This window comes from Eriocheir sinensis, unplaced genomic scaffold, assembly GCF_024679095.1.
Source record: "Eriocheir sinensis breed Jianghai 21 unplaced genomic scaffold, ASM2467909v1 Scaffold30, whole genome shotgun sequence".
NCBI lineage: Eukaryota > Metazoa > Arthropoda > Malacostraca > Decapoda > Varunidae > Eriocheir > Eriocheir sinensis.
This window is the reverse complement of record NW_026111610.1, coordinates 25,507-50,856: the sequence shown is the minus strand read 5'-3', so window position 1 is coordinate 50,856 and position 25,350 is coordinate 25,507. Positions and strand designations below refer to the sequence as shown.

The window sequence follows — 25,350 nt, the reverse complement described above, 5'->3', positions numbered from 1 at the left end:
CCCCGTTAGCAAAAATAAATTTTACTGGGATTTTTCAGACCAATTCAGACTCCTGGACTTCCACGACACCAACAGCAACACTCAGGCACTCACATCCCTTACAAATCCCTGCACATCAGAATCCGGACGCCTAGATTTCAGTGTAATTTCCTCCTTAGTAAACTGAGGTAAACGTAGTGATTTCTAAGACCAATTCAGACTAACCGACTTCACTATCTGGGAGGCAACACTCAGCACTAACATCCAGGCCGGAGCGCTTGGTGAAGCCCTCCTGACGAGTCGCCGTTCACCGACGCCCTCCAGCGGCAGACTGCTGAGGCCGAGGGCGTACATGGCGGGCCAACACATAGGTCAGAGTGTGGAGGGTTTCTGCAGGGAGGAGGATAAAGTGGCAGTTATGTTGGGCTGTTGGAGCTGCATCTTCACCAGCTACCTTCCTCTAACACTTCTGAGCTTTTATTTAATTCTTTATCATCAATGAACTCATCCCCTGAGCCTAGAGAGAGGCATGAAAACAGCCTTCATTAAAAGCAGGCCAGCAATGCTGCATATCTAAATGATTCTTTACCTATCCAAGGGCAGACAAAGTACATCAATCAGTGACATAACAAAAGCACTGCATAAGGAGGAGTAGGAGCACTTTCTCCAGCACCCTCAGCCTGTTATCTCTTTGGCAGGAAGAGAGGCAACGTGAGGCCTGGCTCCTTACCGCCCACTCCTTGATAAGCTCATCCCTGTGGGTGAGGGAGGGCAGGGTGGTCCCAGAGCTCACCAGATATGCACACGTTAAGGTTGGCCTTAATCCACGGCACGCGGAGAGTCTGAAAGGTGCGCGCCACAGACTTACACATCATGCTGGACTTTTCATGTGAGGAGTTCTAGATCAGATAATCGTTTTAGGCTTGGTTACACATGATGTCGGACTTTCAACATGAGAAATTCAACCTAAGATAATCCTAGTGACTGGCAGAGCAAAAAATGTATATTGGTTACACACACACACACACACACACACACAAGTTAAGCAGTGACATCAGTAATAATCACCATCATTAGAGTACTCCAGTTCCCTTGGAGAGGATAGAGTTAAACCACAAACACTTGCAGCACATTCTGAGGGTGGCAAGACACTGTGAGGAATATTACCAACAGTCATGTAACACAAAGGGGGCAGCTATGTCTTTGGCCAGTCCATAATTATACTTGTCACAAACACTTGCAGTATATTCTGAGGGTGGCAAGACACTGTAAGGAATATTACCAACAGTCATGTAACACAAAGGGGGCAGCTATGTCTTTGGCCAGTCCATAATTATACTTGTCACAAACACTTGCAGTATATTCTGAGGGTGGCAAGACACTGTAAGGAATATTACCAACAGTCATGTAACACAAAGGGGGCAACTATGTCTTTGGCCAAGCCATAATTATACTTGTCACAAACACTTGCAGTATATTCTGAGGGTGGCAAAACAGTGACGGCCTGCCTGCATGCTTGCTGACAGCTAGTCACCACTGCTAACAAGGAGCATGTTTAAGGTGCGTCTCTTCACTCACCCGCTGACTGCACCCCATACGGTCAACTTGGGTAAGCCTCCATGTAGCTGCCCTTCCCATTCTAAGAGTTACATGAGTCGTGAGTTATGTGAGCGTCCCCGTGGCCATACAATACTTATGGTTGTGACTTTACTATATATATTCTCCATTTTTTGTATTCTATTATTTTCTATCAATATTAACCGGGCAAATAAGTTTACTCACATTATTTAAGGGTGTTCTATTGTTTTTTTTACAGTACACAGAGCAACTCAGGGGCAACAAAAGATGTAAAAAAAAAATTAACTGTTCCTCATACAGCAATAAGTCTAGAGTGGCCAATAGAGAGGTCAATTTCGGGTGGAGAAGTGTCTTGATACTCTCTTCTTGAAAGAAGTCAAGTCATAGGCAGGAGGAAATACAGACGAAGGAAGGCTGTTCCAGAGTTTACCAGTGAAGGGGATGAAAGAATGGAGATACTGGTTAACTCTTGCATAAAGGGTTTGGACAGTATAGGGACGAGCTTGAGTAGAAAGTCGTGTGCAGCGTGGCTGTGGGAGGGGGGGAGGCATGCAGTTAGCAAGTTTCGAAGAGCAGTCAGCATGAAAATTTCGATAGAAGATAGAAAGAGTTGAAACATGGCGGCGGAATTTAAGAGGTAAAAGACTATCAACAAGAGGAGGAGAGCTGATGAGACGTAGAGCCTTAGCCTCCACTCTGTCCAGAAGAGCTGTGTGAGTGGAGCCCCCCCACACGTGAGATGCATACTCCATACGAGGGCGGACAAGACTCTTATATATGGAAAGCATCTGTGCGGGGAAGAAGAACTGGCGGAGACTGTACAGAACGCCCAACCTTGAGGAAGCTGATTTAGTGAGAGAGATGTTAAGTTTCGAGTTGAGATTTTTAGTTAAGGATAGACCGAGGATATTTAGTGTTGAAGAAGGTGACAGCTGAGTGTTATTGATGAATATGGGAGAGGTGTTTGGAAGATTGTGTCGAGTTGATAGGCGGAGAAATTGAGTTTTTGAGGCATTGAAGGACACAAGGTTCCTTTATCCCAATCAGAAATGATAGCAAGGTCTGAGGTTAAGCGTTCTGCAGCCTCCAGCCTGGAGTCATGTAATTCCTGTTGAGAGGGTCTTCTGTTGAAAGAAGTTGAATAATGCAGAGTTGAGCCATCAGCGTATGAGTGGACAGGACAGTTTGTTATGGAAAGATCATTGATGAATAACAGGAACAGAGTGGGTGATAGGACAGAGCCCTGTGGAACACCACTGTTGATAGTTCTAGTAAGTAATGGCACCAGTCCTCTCTGCCAAGGATTAATTCTAGTTTTCCTGAAGGAGTCTCATTATGACACCCACCTCATGGCTGCCCGTTCTGTTCCACTCATCCATCATGCACTGGTAGTGAGGGCCGGCCACTGCAGGCACTCAAACATAATGAATGACCTTGATCAAGCCTATCGTTATGCTGTCCAGCTTTCTAATGCAGTGGGGTGTTGGGGGGTAGAGGAGAAGGAGTAGCTAGAATAATTTTCCAGGGTTGGTGAATTTTTTTTTAAATCAAAGAAATCTAAAAATCATTGATTTTTTTTTTTTTTTTAATTTTCAGATTTTTTTATTATTATTATTTTTTTTTTTTATAAATATATATCCTGCTGAGTGATTTGAAAGTCTCCATAGGTTACTTTAAGTTTAAGTTTAGGGCCTGTAAGTCTGAGCACAGTCAAGGATCCAGATACATACTTGTTCAATACTTGTTTGTAGTTGGTACAGGAGCAGGTTTAGGACAGATAGAGTTGCCTGAAGTTGTCATTTTCATGACAGAATATTATATTATTACCACAGAGAAGAATATCTACTTCTGTTACTGTTTGGTTGCTAACCTTGGTTATTATTATGATACATTGCCTGCCAAGTTAGTAAAGACTAAAGGAGGAGGATTTTGGGGGGAGCATCAATGTGTCAAAACTGGTCCTGTCATTTCATCAAATCAGCAAAAAACTAAATCCATCAAATTTTCCAATGTTTCCATTTTGTCAAAACAGCTTTTACCCTTATCCCATCAGTGTAGCAACAAGTTCATATCATTTCAATGCATCAAAAATGAGAAGGCATCAATATATCAATAAATCCAGATGTTATCAGAGCATCAAATTGTTAAAAGTCATCTGAGCATAAAAAAAATCAAAGTTATCAAAGCATCAAAAGTCTAGTCCATGATGACACTGTGGGGTATTACGACTTTGACAATGGTACACCATCACAACTACCTGACAATGGTACACCATCACAACTACCTGACAATGGTACACCATCACAACTACCTGACAATGGTACACCATCACAACTACCTGACAATGGTACACCATCACAACTACCTGACAATGGTACACCATCACAACTACCTGACAATGGTACACCATCACAACTACCATTAATGCAAATGTTTCTACATCAACGAGTAAAGTGGTGTGACACAGTATGATCGAGACTAACTTGGGAACCAAATTCTCGAACTAACAAGTGATACTCTGTTCGGGGTCACGAGGCAATATCAATGAAAGCCTCAGTCATACCCTTGACAGATCAGAACGGGGTCTGTACCTTGTAGCACCAGGAGCACTTCAGCCTGAGGAATTAACAGAAATGTAAAGTGCCATCTATCAATAAGATGCCGGCCAACTACTCCATTATCCGGGGTAAGATCCACCATGGAAATGGACAGTATATTCATATGCAGTTTATCTCAGCTGTGGGCCACACGATGGACAGGCACCTTTAGTTTCTAGAGGCGGCCCACACTCGAGACAGATACGATTCAGATGATGCTGATGAAGCTGCTGTTGACTAAGAAAATCAACCTTCTCAGCAACAGAATCATTGTCCCTGCGCTGTGTGTCTGGCACCCCTAGAGAGAACGATCTGCTTCAGGCCTTGCAATAATGCACAGGTCTGTGTAGGCTGCAACAGCGTCACAGAAACCATGAGGTATCCATGTCCTATCTGCAGGGGCCAGGTGCAGGAGTGATTAGAAATATTCACTCAGCAAGATATGAAATACTGCTGCTTCATTTCTAGTTTTGAACACTGCTGATTAATTGCAACCCCAGTCCTCAGAGGGAAGAATGACACTCTCAATTTTATGGTTCTTAGGTTATTTATTGTAAAAAAAAGTCACTTGAAATAAAGACTGATATTGATATGTATCTTGTTGTGCTGCCTCGCGCTTCATCTGCTGGACCTGAACATAATGTGTCGATGTTTTGCTAAGATCTGAAGATGTTTTTGACATTTTGGAAATATATGAAGTTTTGGATGCATTGATTTGATTTTATCCATTTTTGATGCTTTGAAGCCATCTAGTGTTTTTGATGATTTGATAACATCCAGGCAGTGTAAGCTTTTTTATAACTTGATAAGATACATATTTTTGTATTCTGAGAAAAGATAGTCTTTTTGGCGTTTTGATAGTCATGACACCCTTGGAATAGTTTTGATGCTTAGAAGGCGCCCGATTTTTTACCAAGTAAAAAACATATGGCAAGTTGGCAACATTAGAGCAAGAGGATATAACAATGTAGGATTATTTATTTATTTATTTATTTATTTATTTTTTTTTTGGGGGGGGGTATATACCTCGAAGAGAATAAATGAATCAATACATATGAATAGGTTGTTTTACTTTACCATCTTTGGAGCACATCATTTAACTTATGGAAGACTTTTAGTTAAAAAAAAAAAATCATGATTTTTTAGTAAAAAAAATCAATGATTTAATCATTTGATTAAATCAATTTGATTTAATCATTGCCAACTCTGTAATTTTCCACTATATTTTTATACTTTTTTATCATGGTAAAAATGCATTTAAATATGCCTTTTGTCCTTGTTAAGCTTGGTGCTGGCTGACTGATTGATAATGGAGAGTAGTAAAACAGGAGGAGGAGGGGGAAGAGGAGGAATACATAGGAAGAACAGACACTAGAAGACCTATCGGTCTATGGCGAGGGTGTCAGTTTACTACCGCTACTACTAGTAATCTACGTGTGGTAGAACAGGACAGAAAAGATGAAGGCTCCTTCCCACCCACCTCTCCCTCCGGCAACGTGCAGGAAATAGTTAGAAGAGAACACCATGTACCTTTAAGGAAGAAAGGGACATGGAAATTTTACAGTAAAGAGAGAAATAAGAGGAAATTACTACCCTTAACTTACACTACTGGTAACCTAAGCTGTGGGGGAAAATGACTTCATTACATAAGAACATAAGAACATAGAAACACAGGCAGACTTGAAGAGGCCAAGTGGCCTACACAGGACAGCCCCAGAATCCCCCCTAATACTCACGATGGGTGAGGTGGAGGCTTGATCCTCGTTTTACCGGCGGTACTAGGCACGCACCAGTAACCTGTCACCTTACTGCACCCACACCTCACTCCATCTGTCATGCGGACATTAACTGTTGCTTTACTCTTTTGTTAACTTACGCTACTTGCAATCTAGGTTGTGGGAGAGAATAATATGGATTTAGGTTGAGGTCTTGCTGCAATCTGTCTGAAAACATGCGAAGAAGGGTCAGTATAATCTTATATCCCTGAAGTACTTATCCAATGAAGACTTGAAGCTATTGATACTCTGTGCGCTAACTACTGACGGTGGGAGTCTATTCCAGTGATCGACGACTCTATTATTGAAAAAACTTTTGCGCACCAATGTGTTACATCAGTTTCCCTTCAACTTCATACCGTTGCTGCGTGTTATTGTGTTGGTGTCTCTCTGAAATAGACTATCTAAAGGAGGAGGAGGAGGAGAAAGGGGAATAAAAAAGCATTGGTGTGTTCCTATATCCTAACAAATGCTGGCAGCAGGGTGGGTGAACATAAATTACTGGAGTCTGAGGCAGAGTTGCATTGCCAGGTGACATGAAGGCAAGGGTGGGTGAGGCATGGGGCACGTTACTGCACTCACCATCCAAGGACTGCAGGCTGGAGGGCATACTTGGCACATCCTTGTAGTGGGGCAGCAGGAGGAACCAGTGGGAGGTGTAGGGGTGGAGGCCGACCACCTGGCAGGACATCTTGGCAGGGCTCAGCGTGTGGCCTATGAACCTTGAGTTGGAGCAGCGTTGGAACACTCTCCTCATCGTCCTCTGTCCCTGTGGTGGTGCTGGCCTGGCTCTTCCTCTGGGCTGAGTCTCTGAAATGGGAAAGCAGCATTCATCAAGGCATTACTATAGGAGACAATGCACGTACAGAGGGAAGAGTGCAGTCGCTACAAGCTTCTTTCAACAGCAAGGAGGCAGCTTAATGGACAAAATCACATTAGCAGCGACAAAAAGCCTGCTGGACGCTGCTCTCACCAAGGAAAAGAGAATGAGCACACACCAATGTTTCAGGGCCAACATTTAGGACAGAATGGTTTTGAAGGACTGGCTGCACTACAAACACCTCCCCTCTTCCTCTTCCTACATCTCTTTCTCTTCCTATCCCTGCTCCTCCTTCTCTTCCTGCCCCTCCTACTTCTTCTCCTTCTCTTTCTCTCTATCTCCTCCTCCAACTCCTTACCTAATATATATGCTTTGAAGAGGAAGAAAAGGAGGAAGAGAAGGGATAGGAAGAAAAGAGGAGGAGGAAAGGAAGAGAAAGAGGAGGAAAGGAAAGGAGAAGGAGACAGGAAGAGAAAGAGAAGAGAGAGAGGAGGAGGGAAAAGGAATAGTGAATGCATCAACATAAAAGCCTGCTGGACGCTGCTCTGACAACGGTAAGAAGAATGAGAAGCTGGAAGATAGGCTGGCTGTTAATTTCCTCGTTTTCAATATTTTCCAGAGTTTTATCATCTATTTTGTTTTTTACAGTTGAGCACAGTTGTTCATGGGCCAAATATTTGTATACATTTTTATTCTTCATTGTTCATTTCAGCTAAATCATTCGTATTCATAATCTACACAGATGGATTGCAATGTGTGTGTGTGTGTGTGTGTGTGTGTGTGTGTGTGTGTGTGGGAGGATACCCAGAGACACACAGTGGCGGTCCTTGCAGACTCCTAATGTTCTTATGACTAGAAGTATTTACAGGGACAGAAGGAATTTACTTCAGGGCACACAGGGACAGGATGAGAACACACAATGATATACAAGGACAAGGAAAATGGACATATGCACAAAAATAGGATACGTTTAAAAACATGTCCCTTACTTGGTTGGCGGTCATGCACGCCCACAGCCCTTAGTGCATGGCGGGCGGTGACGTGCAGGCTGTAGGCGTGGTCCACCCTGGCGGCTCCCTCCTCCACGCCGCTCGATGAGTTGCTGCCACCACCCACGGCTGCTCCCTCGCCAGACGGTAAATGTCATCGCCAACTGCAGACGTAATTTCATGCAGTATATACGTACATAAATTCTTGGGCTATATTATGTCATATGTTATATAAAGATTTCATGAGATATAATGTCATGTATTATTTGAACATTTAAACTTAAAAGCCTGCAAGATGTCAGTCAGTCTACACATCAGCAAATATTGTGGCCCAGTTGTGGTGTGGGTTGTGAGAGGAACACCAAGTAATTGACCACAACTTTGCAGAGGTTTGAATGTACTATTTATAGTAAACATATAGTGGTAAAACAAATGGTTTAGTTTAGTTTGATTTCCAAGAGCTGAAGCAAAAGTGTTACAAGCCAACTTGAGCTCCCCTTCCTCCTCCTTTTCCTTCTTATTACAGTTATTATTATGAGAGACAAATCAGGCAGAAAGGGAGGAAGGCTGACACTGTGAGCTTCCACTCCAGCAGCCCACACACACCGCAGACCACAAGAAGGAAAGCTAAAGCAATGAGAAAACTAGAAAGAAGCTGAGATACTGTAGAAGATCATACAAGTGGAGGGACAGAGAGACAAGGCAACAGATATCCCAAAATACACCTCCTCCTCCTCCCCTTACATTCCTCCTGGCCTGGCACCACCGCCTCCCCGCTGTGCTGCCTGCCACCTGAGGTTCTCCTTGGCCCAGAATGACGGGCGTGGGCATGGCCGTGATGGGGCAGCTGATTTGATGCAATGCAGGGCCGCGCCGCCCTCTGCCCTCTGCTACTCTGTGGGGAGGCCTGTGTTAGCATCCCTAGCATTGCTGGGATGCGTTACAGTTGGAAACTCTTCTGCCGTGGCTGTCCCTGGTGGCAGCTCCTAGGAGCAGGCGTCTATGAAATGATGATGATGTTCCAGCACAATGATCCTCACCAATCTGGCTTTTGTCTGAAGTCTTGTTCCTTTATTTGAGACCTATCAAGCAGACAGTACAAGTGAATGTTACAATTTTTGATGGGAAAGACAAGTGGAGTACCCCAGGGCAATGTTTTAGTCTCATTATTTGTGGTATATATTTATGATCTTACTGAATATAGAGCAGTTTTTGACTGGACAGATGTTATGAGTGGTGCAGCCCAGGGTAATGTTCTAGAGGCAGTATTACTTATGGTATCGTATATAGTGTGTGTGTGTGTGTATATATATATATATATATATATATATATATATATATATATATATATATATATATATATATATATATATATATATATATATATATATATATATATATATATATATATATATATATATATATTAATGACCTTACTGAGTATAGAAGAATGGTGTAGTTTTTGACTGGACAGATGTTATGAGTGGTGTAGCCCAGGGCAATGTTCTGGAGGTGGTTTCATTATTGTGGTTTCTTACCTACATTTCTTACCTAGATGGGGAGAACCCCATCTAGAATCAGGTGACGCCTACAACCAAGACAGCAAGTAGATTGTCCTTTAGATGATCTGATGGTTGGCTAATGTGGCATCACCAAGACCACACAAACCACTGCCATAACACTCTTGAGCAAGTGGCAAGACAATGCAGTCAGGTTGGCAATCCCGAGTGGAGACACAGCACAGCACAGGACACAATTTTACAATTCAAAGTCATACTCAACAACCCAAAGTCAATGAAAATCACACAAAATTTGACCAAAAGAAGTGTCGAGATGCTGTTTAAAAGCATTAATAGAATTCACCAAGACAACTGATTCTGGTAAATTATTCCAAATGCTAATGACCCGCACTGAGAAGACATGAGCTCGAACATCAGTGTTGTAACGAGGCACAAAAAGCTTGTCTGTTGTGATTTTTAGCAAAGAGGTGACCTAGATCAGGACAAAACCCTTTCAGAATGTTGAACACCATAATAGGATCAGCTCTGATCAACCTTCCTTTAATGGAGTCAAGACTCAATCTAGCGAGACGTTCACTACTATATGGTAGATCGTGGAAACCGGCAATTTTCTTGGTCCATCTCCTCTGAACATTTTCTAAAAGCCTGGGTCATGTCACCTGTATAAACAGTGAACCAAACCACAGAGGCAAAGTCCAAGATAGGGTGAATATGAGAGATGAAAACTGCCTTCATGAAATCAGCAAAGGGTACCCTTTAAAATACAGTAACCAATGCCTCCAGCCTTGCCAGTGATTTCTCTCACATGCAAGTGAAACCTTAGGGAGGAATACACCCTGACCCCAAGATATTTATAGTTATCTCGTACATCTTGAATGGCTTGGTTTCCTATACAGTATGGTAGAGGAACAGGAGCATCAAGGAGATTCCTACAACAGTTCGTTCTGGCACATTTACCAACTGAGAAAGATAAACCCGTGAACACATACTCACTTCTTCCTCTGGCACTACTCTCCTCTACACTAAGCATACTGCACTACTCTCCCTGCCGCCTGACAGCCGCTGGTGATCCTCAGCCTCCGTGTTGCTGAGCGGCGCCCCGTGCTGTGTTTACCTTCCCTGCAGATGATGACGATGATGTACGTGGGTTGGCGCCCTTGCAGCGGGAGCACAATCCCGTGACATTCCTGTCTCGTTTCCGTTACAGTTTGCGTTTGCTTGTTCAGTATCAGTAATATTTTTTTTCTATCATTTCCGGCTGCTGGTTCTGCTCAAAGGGTTGTTTGTACGATACAACGTGGGGACTTGTTATTCGTCTCGTACTGCACCAAGGACGTCCGTCCAGTGGGAACATATGGCCCGAGGACGTGGTGGTCGAGGAGGCCGGGGGGCGGGAGCTCCAATAGTAAGACCAACGCTCATAAGATTGTTTCCAGTGCCTCTGCCGCAGCAAGTATTAATGCTGACGGTAGTGACGACCATAGATGGGCACGATAACAGAAAATTAACCTTATTCCCGATACCCGATAACTGATAATGGAAAACCTTATCGGTGATAACCGATATTCGTTAACTGCAGACACAAATATAAGCGATAACCGATAACCGATATAAATCCATTATTCCGATACTAGCTAAAGCCCGGCAAATCTTAAGTGGCGGCTCTGACGTAGACAGCCCGCTATAGTCCGGCAAATCTTAAGTGGCGGCTCTGACGTAGACAGCCCGCTAGACACTGGTGCTATGTCTCCAACTGACCTCGCGTACCGTGCCTCTCACCCAGAGTATATACTCTGCTCACACCCTTCTCCCTCTCTCTCTCCTCGTGTCTCTCTCTTTCACTCTCACTCTAGTATAAAAACAGATATGTTTTTTATGATTGATTCTCTATCTGTGAGTGAATACAAAGAAATTTGTACAACACTTGGCCACCGCGGCGTTGTCATGCTCTTCTCAACCCAACACACCGCAGTTGCCAGTTGCTCTGCCTGCTTTAATTATCGCATTTCTGCCATTTTTTAGTGTGTGTCTGCCATCTGCTGTCAATGTCAGCCATATGGCATAATTATGATAAAATATGGAGACTGTACCTGTACATGGAATGCCAGGACCGTCAAGCAAATTCTGATGTGAGTCATATGTAGGTGAATGGTGAGGTTCCGCTGGGGATGGCCAGGGAGTGGGGAAGGAGTGGTCGCTAAGAACATTAAAATATTACACTTTGACCTTATTTCCACACCACCCAAGGGGTAGAGTCTTGGTACGATTTTTTAAGAGGTTTATTATTAATATTATTATTATTATTATGCATTGTTGTGCACCATGCTCCCCGAATGAGAGTACACCCCCACTTTTCTCTCTTTCGCACACACACACACACACACACACAAAGAGAGAGAGAGAGAGAGAGAGAGAGAGAGAGAGAGAAGGGTGTGCGAGGTCAGTTGGAGACGTGGCAACAGGGTCTTGCGGGCTATCTACGTCAGAGCCGCCACTTAAGATTTGCCGGACTATAGCGATAAGTTCGACAGGCGAAAACGATACTATATTGATATTTCAAATAAAAAAAAACATAGTTGAATTCAAATTTTCATTATTTGTATTTTAGAAAACTTACAAAACCTGAAAACCACCCGTTTACACGTACATATGGACGGTAATACTAGAAACGCCTGGGGGTGGGGCTGGTAGAGGGGGGGGGATTCACTGAGATCTGGGGGGTATCATTCCTGTGAACACTACTACTAGCCTTGTAATTAAAATGATAATAATAATAACAATACTACTACTACTACTACTGCTACTACTACTACTACTACTACTACTACTACTACTACTACTACTACTACTACTACTACTACTACTACTACTGTATGTATGTATGTATGTATGTAATATATATATATATATATATATATATATATATATATATATATATATATATATATATATATATATATATATATATATATATATATATATATATATATATATATATATATTATTATTATTATTATTATTATTATTATTATTATTATTATTATTATTATTATTATTATTATTATTATTATTATTATTATTATTATTATTATTATTATTATTATTATTATTATTATTATTATTATTATTATTGTTATTATTATTATTATCAGTAGGAGTAGCAGTATAGTACTAGTAGTAGTAGTTGTAGTAGTAGTAGTAGTAGCAGTAGTAGTAGTAGTAGTAGTAGTAGCAGCAGTAGTAGTAGTAGTAGTAGTAGTAGCTATATATATATATATCTATATATATATATATATATATATATATATATATATATATATATATATATATATATATATATATATATATATATATATATATATATATATATATATATCAAGGAACTGTCTTTAACCGACAGAAAAACATCTCAACAAACCACTTTTGCCATGAATCGAGCCCGTACTTTCTGCATAGAAATCAAGGCGAATACCAACCATGCCACCTGATGAGCTAAAAGACTTCACGCCAGAGGTTGCATTTAAGCAGCCAACCTGACGCCCCCACCCTCTTACGTCGGAAAGAATTTTAATCAATCCCAGACGACACAACGCCGTGGTATATATATCAAGGAACTGTCTTTAACCGACAGAAAAACATCTCAACAAACCACTTTTGCCATGAATCGAACCCGTACTTTCTGCATAGAAATCAAGGCGCATACCAACCATGCCACCTGATGAGCTAAAAGACTCATGAGGTGGCATGGTTGGTATGCGCCTTGATTTCTATTCAGAAAGTATATATATATATATATATATATATATATATATATATATATATATATATATATATATATATATATATATATATATATATATATATATATATATATATATATATATATATATATGGCATGGCGCCCATCTTGTATATCAGCCCCCCCTCTTCACCTGGGAGCTGGATCTGCCACTGAGAGGGGGGACTGTTTCCGGCCATTATTATGGGGAGGAGGAGCGTAATAAATGAGTTTTGGTGGGGAGGAAGACAGGAGGGGAAGGGAAGGTAGAGGAAGCTAAGGGAGGGGAAGGGGATGAGGAGTAGAGGGGGAGGGATGATTAGAAGGCGAAGGGGAAAAAGAGAAAGTTGAATAAGCAAAGAAAAGCTGAGGTCATGAACTTTGTGTAAAACTGGAAGGACAGCTCGCCACCTCCTCCTTCTCCCTACCCTGACATGACCCTTGCGGCGGAATTTCCAGTGAAGCTCTTCCCTCTTCGTCGTAGCGTCGCTTAGAGAGTTTGTTTCTGTTAAGGGGTATGCGTGAATCCTACAAATGGCTACAATCTCTTCCCCCTTCCAAGCTATCCTTCCGTGTAGTGTTGGTACTACAGCAAATCAAACAAACGTTGAAAACCGAAACATTAATGCATTTTAGGTACATTTCTATAATGGAAAATATTATGTGGCAAATACTTATGTAAGCAGTGCTTGATAGAGTGACATACATTATATATTGCAGAAAGTTTACATTGACGCATTTAAGGGGGTTGGCTACGGGGTATCTTCGAGGAATAAATTTAAAATCGGATAAGAAGAGGTTTTTAGCTCAAAAGGCCCTTGAAAGGGTAAATTGCCGTGTGGTGGAGTTTGCTTTCGTAAAATTAAAACCCCTCTCCGCTGGAGACCATTTTCAAATGTCCCGCGCTGTTGCTTCATAGCCAGACACACGCCTCAACATATGCAGTATCATTCAATGCTTGTATATACGTAAAATTGTATTAGAATTTTTTTTCTCAATAAATTTTGCCACTTGTGATCCTCATTTTCCGCTGGGAGGAGGGAGGAAGCGGCGAGCCGCTCAGCACTGCAATGCCTCGCGCGACACAAACGAGCGAGGTGCGTTGAAATTTTCCCTCCACTCTAGCCAAAAAAACGTCCTTTCAAATGATTTTACAAGCGCAAGGCAACCAGAAAAAGCTACAAACACTGTTCGAGAGATAGAATTGCCCAGTACGGTCATGTAGGAACACCTTGACCTTCTGACACCCTCACCTTTGATTGATTAAAACTTTTTTTATAAAGGGGGACCAGATTCCTTATCATTCTCCAGTAAGTCAACAAGGTACACACATTAATATGTGAAAATTTCATGCCAATTAGATAAATACAAATGGCATGACAGGGAGAAATGGAAAAAAAATCTTTAGGAGCCAATATCTCGAAAAGTAGTTTTTTACACTTCAAAAAATTTCACAAAATCGGTAAAACGTCTGACCGACTTTTGTTAGGTATCATTTAAAATTACAACTAAAGGACAATTTTTGCCCGCTATAAAATTTCAAAAAAATGTCAAAAGAAAACGGGACACAGAGTGGAGAAAATTATGTGACAAAAATTGTAATTCTATTTTTTCGAAGAAAAAACGGAAAATCTTTTTTTTCTAGCTGGGAAATGTAGATAGGTAAACAAAGTTTCTATGTTATTTTTTCAAAGAGATTAACTGAAAAATAAGATCTATGAAACAAAAGAAAAAAAAAAAATATGCTTTGTTTCAGTTTCTCTAAACTTCACCTGAATTTAATGAAATTCACAGGTATCATACCTTTACACCTACAAATAACATACTAAGACTTAAAAATATATATATATATATATATATATATATATATATATATATATATATATATATATATATATATATATATATATATATATAAATATATATATATACACACACACACACACACACACACACACACACACACACACACACACACACACAGATATATATAAATATGAATATATATATATATATATATATATATATATATATATATATATATATATATATATATAGTATCAGCCCCTCTTCACCTGGGAGCTGGATCTGCCACTGAGAGGGGGGACTGTTTTCGGCCATTATTAAGGGAAGGAGGAGCGTAATAAATGAGTTTTGGGGGGAGGAAGACAGGAGGGGAAGGAAGGTAGAAGGAAGCTAAGGGAGGGAAGGGATGAGGAGTAGAGGGGAGGGATGATTAGAAGGCGAAGGGGAAAAAGAGAAAGTTGAATAAGCAAAGAAAAGCTGAGGTCATGAACTTTGTGTAAAACTGAAGGACAGCTCGCCACCTCCTCCTTCTCCCTACCCTGACATGGCACCTTGGTGGCGGAATTTCCAGTGAAGCTCTTCCTCTTCGTCGTAGCGTCGCTTAGAGAGTTTGTTTCGTTAAGGGTATGCGTGAATCCTACAAATGGCTACAATCTCTTCCCTTCCAAGCTATCCTTCCGTGTAGTGTTGGTACTACAGCAAATCAAACAAACGTTGAAAACCGAAACATTAATGCATTGTAGGTACATTTCTATAATGGAAAATATTATGTGGCAAATACTTATGTGAGCAGTGCTTGATAGAGTGACATACATTATATATTGCAGAAAGTTTACATTGACGCATTTAAGGGGTTGGCTACAGGGGTATCTTCGAGGAATAAATTTAAAATCGGATAAGAGGCCGACCTGGACCGGGCCAAGGCAGAGGAGGAGGACGACGAGGTGATCTAGGCCCAGCTTGCCAGGAGCTGGCCGACGACCAGCCGGACCCGCCGACGGACGAGTTGCTCCTCGCCGCGGTCGGCAACTACGCCGGCTACCTGGCCAGGAAGGTCCAGGCCAACTCCTCTGTGGCCGAGTGCTGCAAGCAGGAGCTTGCCCAGCAGGAGGAGATGGAGATTACCGTGGAGCTCGAGAGGGCGACCCGCCCTCTGTGATGTTCGACGCCCTGGTCGAGCTGGTCGACAGGGGAGAGCTGGAGACGGGCCAGGCGGTCCTGAAGCAGCCATCTCTCCCAATGGCCCACATGGCGTCCTTCAGGATGTCGCTGTGGGACTCCCTGATGTGCAGGGAGGACAAGAAGGAGCGCAGGTTGAGGTTCCTCTCCCTTGCCATGCGCCACAGGGACGGGTTCAGGCACCTCCTGGAGTTCCTGGCGGCCTCAGACCCGACCTTGCAGGGGTACAGGTGCCAGGAGGGCACAACCTGGCCAACACCATCTTGCCGCACATCAGCAGGTCCCTCTTCAACTGTTTCGGTGCTAATTTCTCCAAGGACGTGACCTCAGAAGCGAGGAAGAACAAGGCCTTGAAGCAGCCGACCGGCAGGAAGAGGAGCAGTATCGAGGAGGGCAGGAAGGAGACGGCGAGGAACAGGGACGTGTACAAGTCCAGGAAACTGACCGGGGCCCACAAGTCATAGGCCAAAAGGCTAAAGTGATTGTTCAGGACGAGGGCCAGATAGCCGGCAAGACGTGCTGCGGCAATAGTGACATCGGAATTCAAGCAAAATAAGTTGTGATTGTATATAGAAAATGAATATTTTGCTTTTGTTGAGTAAAATTAAGATGTTTCTGCATGCTTTCCTCAGTATTAAGTTTCTAATGAGAAATATAAGTGATTTATTAGATGTTAAAAACTTACGTAAAAAATTGCACTAAATAAAAAAAAAAATAAGTAGCTATTTCGGGCAAAAACTTATAAGATATGCTAAATATTGCTATTGATTCTGAAAATATAAGTGATTATCTCTGCATTTGGTGATGTTTGTGCATCTAGCGTAAAATCTGAGGATTTTATAGCCTTTTTAAGTTTTGTTATACTTATATAAAAAACAATTAATCGGGATTTTATTAGGGAACGACTTTGAATTTTTTGATACCGCTGCTCATGGAGACTCATATATGCCTAAGGGAGGTGCCTGTTTTAGTTTCAGGTCGCTAGCTGCTTTGGTTTTGAAAATATTTAAATTTTAAATTTTTGAAAATCGGCCCCCTGCGAATCGGCCCCGCGCCCCGTTTCCCGTCAAGAGATTGTGAAGTCTATGGCCTTCTAAAAGGAGAAGGCCTGTGCATAGGGGGCGTGGCGTCAGCCTACGTCACGGGGGTTGGGCCATGGATAGCGACCTGCTTGTATGGCAACTCGGGAGCTATCTGGAGAATCTGGCAGCGAGCGGGTCGCGACCGGGATGACCAGTCGAGGATTGCTTCAGCAGGTGCGGGCTGAGGTCATCGGGGCCGGTCGCCTTCTGGGTGTCCAGCCCTCGCAGCAGGCGCTCGACCAACACCTGTGTCACCTCCACTTTCGTGACAGTCTCCTCGCACTGCTGTTCCAGATGTGGCGGTGTCTGTCCGAGGTTACCCACCTTCATCTTCTCGGCGAAGAGACTGGCCAGCAGCTGGGCTTTATCCTTGCTGCTGGTGGCCACTGCTCCATTATGTCTTGAGAGAGGAGGAATCGCGTCCTGGCGGCTGATCCCTGCCTTTCCTTGACGAGGACCACCAGGTCTTATTTCCTACCCCTGCTCCACACAGCTTGCGCCTCATGTTTTCCTCCCACTTCCTTATGGCCCACTTGCTGGTCACCACCATCCTCCTGCAGGCCGCACGGTGCAGGACCTTGTTGCGCCGAGTCGGGTTCCGCTTGCAGCGGAGCCACGCTGAATACTTAGCGTCAGCAGCAACACGGCAGCAGTAGCAAACCATGGTTGATCCGCTGGTCTGGTGGTAAACTCTCGGTGGGGCACATGTCGCCTCTGGAGGGCCAAGAGTCGGGAGGTGAGGGCTTGTGTCATGCCCTCTGCCCCGCCTTGCAGCACAGAAGGCCACGCCTTCTGTGTTTATTTTCATCCCCAGCGTGTCCGTTTCTCATATCGTATTTAACTCGTTCGCTGTAGCAGATATCACCGTTAAATTTAGTATCCTGCGTTACCTCCCAGTCCACTCCCTACACATCACCACCACGCATTATTAGCCTCATCATCAGACGTGTCCTCGTCTTCACCGTTATTAACACTACGATTAACTTCCACTATTATCCACTAGTCGTCACTTTACAGAAACTTGGCTATTAACATCATATGCAATTTTTGTCACCTTCGGTTTCATATTCGCCATGTAAGAAGTGTCCACAAGCTGCCCGAAAAAGCACAGCACTTGTCCGAACGTGGCGACTACCGTGGAATTTTTTTTATATGCGTGGAAACTTTTTGAAGGCGTGGAAACTTTTCTGAGCGTGGGAACCTTTTTTTATTTGTGATGGGGGCTGTATGAGAAACGTGAAAATGGAAAGCTGTACATGAACGAAAACAATAATATATTAAGACATCAATAAAAAAACACTACTATGAAAAAAAAAAAAAACATGAATAGGAACAACGCTCGAAGACTTCAATAAATAACTAATACGAAATAACAACGAAAAATATGAACAATGACAACAATGATAAGAAGAATAATTTAAGCGATCTATAAATAACATTATAAATCAATATGAAATAACAACGAAAAAAATTAACCCAGGAATTCATCACTTCAAGCGCCAATGAGTGTGTGGATGTGCAGGGAAGGTTTATGTGTGGCAAAGAGGGTGATGGGAATAACACACACACACACACACACGGTAGCTCAGGGGTAGAGCGTCTGGCTCACAACCAGAAGGATCGGGGTTCGATTCCCCGGCCGTGGAAGATAAGTTGGGTTTATCTTCTTTCACGTGTAGCCCCTGTTCACCTAGCAGTGAGTAGGTACGCGACGTCAGGCAAGGAGTTGTGACCTCGTTGTCGCGGTGTGTTGTGTGAGTGGTCTACCCAAAGATCGGTACTACGAGCTATGTGCTCTTCAGTCGGGGAACGGCTGGCTGTCTCGAGAGACCCGCAGCAGACCAAGAGGTGAATTACACACACACACACACAGTCGTTCACCGCTATCACCGCTTCAACTGTCACGCTTGTAATGCCGCCCATAACCGTATTTCATTGTTTGGAGGGAGCTGAACCCCCCTCACCCCCTCTCCCCACATCGCCTGCCCCCTCCTCCCTTCCCATCCCCCACCACTCCTTCCCCTCTTACCCCTTCACTCTCTCCTCTTCCTTACAAAATCCTACCCCAACAACGCGTCTCCCTCTTCCCCCGTCCCCTATTTCCCTTACCATACTTCCTCTCTTACTCTCCTCCACGATCCCTTTCTGTCTCTCCTTCCCCCTTATCTCTACCTTCATCACCTCCCATCATTGCCCTACTTTCCTACCTCATACCATTCCCCAATCTCACCCCCCCTGCCCCTTCCCGTCTCCCCATCATCACAAATCACAGTCGCCTTACGTTCATGTACTCCCCATCGCCCCATCCATCCTCCCTCTCCTCTGTCTGACGCCACAATAGCCCTTTCCCTGCCCCTTCCCTTCCTCCCTCCCTTTCCTTCCCTAACCCTTCCTCGTCTTCCTTTATTCACAGCCAATTTCCCTTCCCTCCCTCCACCCTCCCTTCGTCCTGTGCTTTCTCTTTTACCTTATATATATATATATATATATATATATATATATATATATATATATATATATATATATATATATATATATATATATATATATATATATATATATATATATATATATATATATATATATATATATATATATATATATATATATATATATATATATATATATACACACATACAGAACCATCTCGAGTTTCGCGCTCGCCTCTTTCCGAAGGTATAGCGCTAAACTCGAGGATCGTGAAACTCGAGGTATTGAAAACACTGAAAAAACGCTTATCTGTTCCGACCCGTGGATTTTTTTTTTCTTTTTCTTTTTCATGTGGGCTATGGCGCCGGTAGACTATCCATCTGGGCCTGATGGACGGCCCCTAGCCCATCATGGCACAGGAAACTGTTTATAGTGGCGCTATTATAATTGGCTCATACTGCCCCCCCGGAGCTCACTTTTTTTCCTCCTTTACTCCCTTGCTATACATTGGAAAAAGGAAGAAGACAGGAAGAGAGAATGGGTCGTTTTAAGGCCACAGATGAAGCCTTACGATTTGTTGAGCTCTGAAAACACTCTTGTGATTCGCTGGGAGTCCGATGACGTAATCGGCGGCGCTCACCCGGTCAGCGGCCTCGCTGACTTGGGGCAGTGTCACACTGGCCGTTTTCCTCTAACCGTTGTGGCTACTGGCAACGCCCGTGCGCCCACCTGGGAGCGAGTTGTCGGTTGTCCGTAACCTGGTGTCACACCGGGCCTTTTTCTTCCCATCGCGTTGGCGGCAGCTTGGGCAACCGGCAAATCCACGTTTTCCGGGTGTGCGTCACACACGGCCAAGGTCGGTTGCCCGTATCCACAACGTAAACAAAGCACTTGCCCTGTATCGACATGGTGTCGTCTGCTAAAGTAAGGGCTGCCGCGGCTTGTGCTGCCATTACCCAAGTTATGGACTTGTTGCTGCAGTTAAATGGAAGGAAGAAGCTGTTGTGGGTGTGGTGTGTCTGTGGGTCCTCCGTGCCAGTTCTCATTGCTATCATTGCGCATGAGCGGCCAACCCACCCATCTAGACTCCGACCACATAAACACGTGGATAGAGTAACAACAGACACACACACACACACACACACCAGACTCGTCATGAACCATGGCAAATGTTTCTCATAAACAAACATGGCTTCCCCATTTCCTAGAGTGTGTTAGAACTTATTTGGTGAGTGGTTCAGTTTTTTTTTTTTACAACAAAGGAGGCAGCTCAAGGGCACACACAAAAAAGAAAACAATAATAAAAAAAGACCGCTACTCGCTGCTCCTAAAAAAGAAACAAAAGAGGTGGCCGAAAGCAAGATCAAATACGGGAGGAGAGATAACCTGATACCCTCCTCTTGAAAGAGTTCAAGTCGTAGGCAGGAGGAAATACAGATGAAGGAAGATTGTTCCAGAGTTTACCAGCGTGAGGGATGAAAGAGTGAAGATGCTGGTTAACTCTTGCATAAGGGGTTTGGACAGTAGAGGGATGAGCATGAGTAGAAAGTCGAGTGCAGTGGGGCCGCGGGAGGGGGGGAGGCATGCAGTTAGCAAGTTCAGAAGAGCAGTCAGCGTGGAAATATCGATAGAAGATAGAAAGAGAGGCAACATTGCGGCGGAATTTAAGAGCTAGAAGACTATCAGTATGAGGAGGAGAGCTGATGAGACGAAGAGCCTTAGCCTCCACTCTGTCCAGAAGAGCTGTGTGAGTGGAGCCCCCCCACACAAGAGATGCATACTCCATACGAGGGCGGACAGGGCCCCTGTATATGGACAGCAACTGTGCAGGGGAGAAGAACTGGCGGAGACGGTACAGAACGCCCAGCCTCGAGGAAGCTGATTTAGTAAGAAATGAGATATGAAGTTTCCAGTTGAGATTTTGAGTTAAGGATAGACCGAGGATGTTTAGTGTTGAGGAAGGTGATAGCTGGGTGTTGTCAAAGAATAGGGGATAGTCGTTTGGAAGATTGTGTCGAGTGGATAGGTGGAGAAACTGTGTTTTTGAGGCGTTGAAGGACACCAGGTTCTTCTTGCCCCAATCGGAAATAATAGTAATGTTATGCCGGACGTGTTACTTGGGTTCCGTGTCGCCGTCAGGAGACTCCGTGGGAGGGAGATATGTAAACACTTTGCACAGCTTCTGTAGTTTAATATTCTTCTTTAGTAGTACACTTCACTCTGACTCTTCACTTACCACTAGCTTACTATGACTGGGACTGACTCTCTCGCCCTCTTCTCCTATATATATCCAGAACAGTACAGTCTAGAATATTACAGTATATTTCAGATCATACAAGAACATGTAGCAAAAATATATGCGAGTTGGCAACACTTCCCGCCTGGCGCCTGGCCGCGCCCCGTGGGGCGCGGACGGCCAGGACGGCTCGCCTTGCTCCCCGCCCCTTTGCTCGTTTCTCCGGGAGCCTTCTAGAGGCCTATGGTCGCCGGGGGAAGCTTCCGGCACAACACTATCCCCCCCTCTTAATTGTGATCGTCCCGATCACACACTTAACTATGTACTAACATAAGATAATTAATCAAAAACATAATAATCGTCGTATCGCTGTGGACGCCTGCGTTGTCTCTGTCTTCTGTTCGTTGCCTCCTGCGCGTCTGTCTCTTGGTGCGCCTCGTCGTCGTCCGCTTCTTGGGGTGTCCCTGGAACATCTGCCGAAGCCGGGAGGTTATCTCCCTCGGCTGAAAGGGCCAGGAGGCCTACGTCGTCGTCGACCTCCTCTCGGTCCTGGACGTCCCTTGCGTTTCCGTCGGCTGCTGGGTGTCTGTAGTTGTTCCAGGTGTAGTTTCCCGGACCGTGGTACCTCCATAGGCGGTTGACGTGGACAACTTTCGGCTTGGTCTTTTCCGTTCTCCGGATTCGGTAAGTCACGTCGGAGAGGCGTTCTAGCACAGTGTAAGGGCCTTCCCAGGGGCTCTGTAACTTCGGAGACTGTCCTTTCTTCCTCTGCGGGTTGTAAAGCCAGACTCGGTCTCCTTCCTTGAAGTCAACGTGGCTTGCCCTCATATTGTAACCGCGCTTCATGGCCTCCCCGGAGAACTTCAAGGCACCACGGACTTGATGGTGCACCTCTTCCAGCCGTTCCGCTCGTTGGCGGGCAAACTGGAGGCGTCCTTGAAGGCTTTCCCCAGGAGGCCTTCCTGTCAGTAGGTCCACTGGCAATCGCAGCTCACGTCCAAACATCAGCTTTGCCGGTGAATACCCTGTAGTCTCGTGGGCGGCAGACCTGTAGGCCATGAGAAGCGCAGGCAGCTTCTGATCCCATGAAGACTGATCATTGTTGCACTGCTTGGCCAACTCCTGGCCCAACGTCCAATTAAACCTCTCCACCATTCCATCTGACTGTGGGTGCAGAGGGGTGGTCCGGGTCTTCTTGATACCCAGAAGCTTGCAGCACTCAGCAAGGACTGTTGACTCAAAATTCCTTCACTGGTAGGAATGGAGCCTGTTAGGCACACCGAAGCGACAGAAGAACTCTTCCACCAAAACCTTGGCGATGGTAGTGGCTTCCTGGTCAGGGATGGCGTAGGCTTCCGGCCACTTGGTGAAGTAATCCATTGTGACACAGATGTACCTATTTCCGTTCGTCGTCAGAGGCAAGGGTCCTGCTATATCCACTGCCACCCGTTCCATGGGGGCTCCAACCTGGTATAGTTGCAGTGGGGCACGGTGACGCTTCTTGGGGCCCTTCTTTGCACAGCACACCTCACACGCGTGACACCATTCTTCCACGTCCTTCCTCATGCCAACCCAGTAGAACCTTTGGCGCAGGCGACTCAGTGTCTTCTTTACCCCTAGGTGTCCGCTGGTGATGTTGTCGTGCATTTCTTTCAAGACGCCTTCCCGGGACTTCACAGGTAACACCGTGGACCAGTAGTGGTCAAGACCATCATGAGAGACCCAGCGTCGCTGCAACACCCCGTCGTCTATCCGAAGAGTGTCCCACTGAGTCCAGTAATTCTTGGTGGTAGGGCTTTCTCTCGAGATTACTTCCCACCCAGGTCGCGTTGACGACTGACTCAGCCACTCCATAATTGGTCTCAGATCTCGGTCCTCCTGCTGCAGTTTTCCCAAGTCTTCCCATGGCACCTCCGCTGTCTGTTCCACTGTAGTGCGGCGGCACATATTCTGACGCTTTCCTCTGGAGGCAATGTTGACACTCCGGTAGGCATGGGCGCCGGCTCAAGCTGTCCGCGTTACCGTGTGTTAGTCCAGATCGGTGCACAATAGTGTAGTGATGCTGCTCTAGTTTACCTATCCAGCGAGCAAGCTGGCCCTCAGGGTTTTTCAGTGACTTCAGCCACCGCAATGCAGCGTGATCCGTGCGGATGGTGAAAGTTGCACCGTACAGGTAAGCATGGAAAAAGTCAAGGCTCTTGACTACTGCCAGGAGTTCTTCCGGGTCACGCAATAATTTTTCTCGGCTGGGGTGAGCTTCTTGCTGAAGTAGGCCACAACCCGTTCCATGTCGGCACATGCCTGGGACAGCACTCCACCAATCCCCTCATCACTGGCATCACAATCCAGTATAAAAGGCTTAGAGGGGTCTGGGTAGGTGAGTACGGGCGAGCTGATGAGGGCCTCATTGAGCTTCTCAAAGGCAACCTGAGTTTCCGCTGTCCACTCATACTTGCGCCCCTTCTTCGTCAGGAGGTGCAGCGGTGCAGCAATCGTAGCGAAGCCTTTTACAAACCTGCGGTATGAGCACAACCCGAGGAAGCTCCGCAGCTCCTTCACGTTGATGGGTGTCGGCCAATCCCTTACCGCAGCCACCTTCTCAGGATCAGTGCGTACTCCAGCCTCGCTTACGATATGTCCCAAGTATTGGACCTCCCTTTGGAATAGACAGCATTTAAGGTGTGCAGCTCTAAACCGGGCGAAAAGCTCTGATAGCCTTTCCATCTCCTGCTCGAAGGTCTGGCCAAAGACAATCACGTCGTCGAGGTAGATGAGTGCTATCTTCCAGTAAAGTCCCTCCAGCACCCTCTCCATCAGCCGCTCAAACGTGGCCGGCGCGTTGCACAGGCCAAAGGGCATGACCTTAAACTGCCACAGGCCTTGACCGTAGGAGAAGGCTGTTTTCTTTGTCCTGTTCCGCCATTTTGATTTGGTGATACCCAGACTTCATATCCAGCGTTGAAAACCACTTGGAGCCCACCAAAGCGTCGAGCGTGTCGTCGATCCGTGGGAGTGGGTATGAATCGTTGATGGTGAGATCGATGAGGGCTCGGTAGTCCACGCAGCACCTGAGGGATCCGTCCTTTTTCCTGACGAGCACTACAGCAGACGCCCACGGGCTGCTGGACCGCCTGATTAACCCTTGTTGCCGGAGATCATCCATTACCTCATCCATCTCCTTGCGACGGGCTGGTGCCATCCTTCGAGGAGCTTGTTTCACTGGGCGGTGGCTACCTGTGTCGATGTGGTGCTCTACCAGGTCCGTACACCCCAAGTCCAGGTCTCCTGTGGAAAACACATCTGCATTTCTCACGAGAAGCTCCCTGAGCTGTTCCACTTGGGGTTCCTTCTAGACACTTGGAGCTCCTGTCAAACAGGTCGCACAGGTAGTCAGGCAGCTCCTCCTGGGCTGCGACAGGGGTCTCCTGCAGACACAGGGTCTGCGATTCTGGTCGATCGCGTGGCACAACCCCACCAGGGTCCCGTGCATGAGTTTCTTTGGGCTGAAGGAGACATTGGCCACGACGACAGCCACTTCCGCTGCAGAAGGGTCTACCAAAGTACTGCCAACAATCACACCG

The 25,350-nt window shown here is 45.0% G+C and overlaps 1 long non-coding RNA gene across 3 annotated transcripts; it reads right to left on the bottom strand.

Moving 5' to 3' along the window:
• Positions 1-349: 349 nt before the first annotated feature.
• On the bottom strand, positions 350-10,267 carry LOC126991571 (uncharacterized). 3 transcript variants are annotated; one of them, XR_007745653.1, is made up of 4 exons: positions 10,252-10,267; positions 7,739-7,902; positions 6,512-6,739; positions 350-369 (listed from the first exon to the last, which is right to left on the bottom strand). It is a non-coding gene; the product is annotated as an uncharacterized LOC126991571 (long non-coding RNA). The 3 variants fall into 3 exon arrangements; XR_007745651.1 differs by lacking the exon at positions 350-369 and adding an exon at positions 5,333-6,042; XR_007745652.1 differs by lacking the exon at positions 350-369 and adding an exon at positions 5,334-5,984.
• Between the last annotated feature and the right edge of the window lie 15,083 nt (positions 10,268-25,350).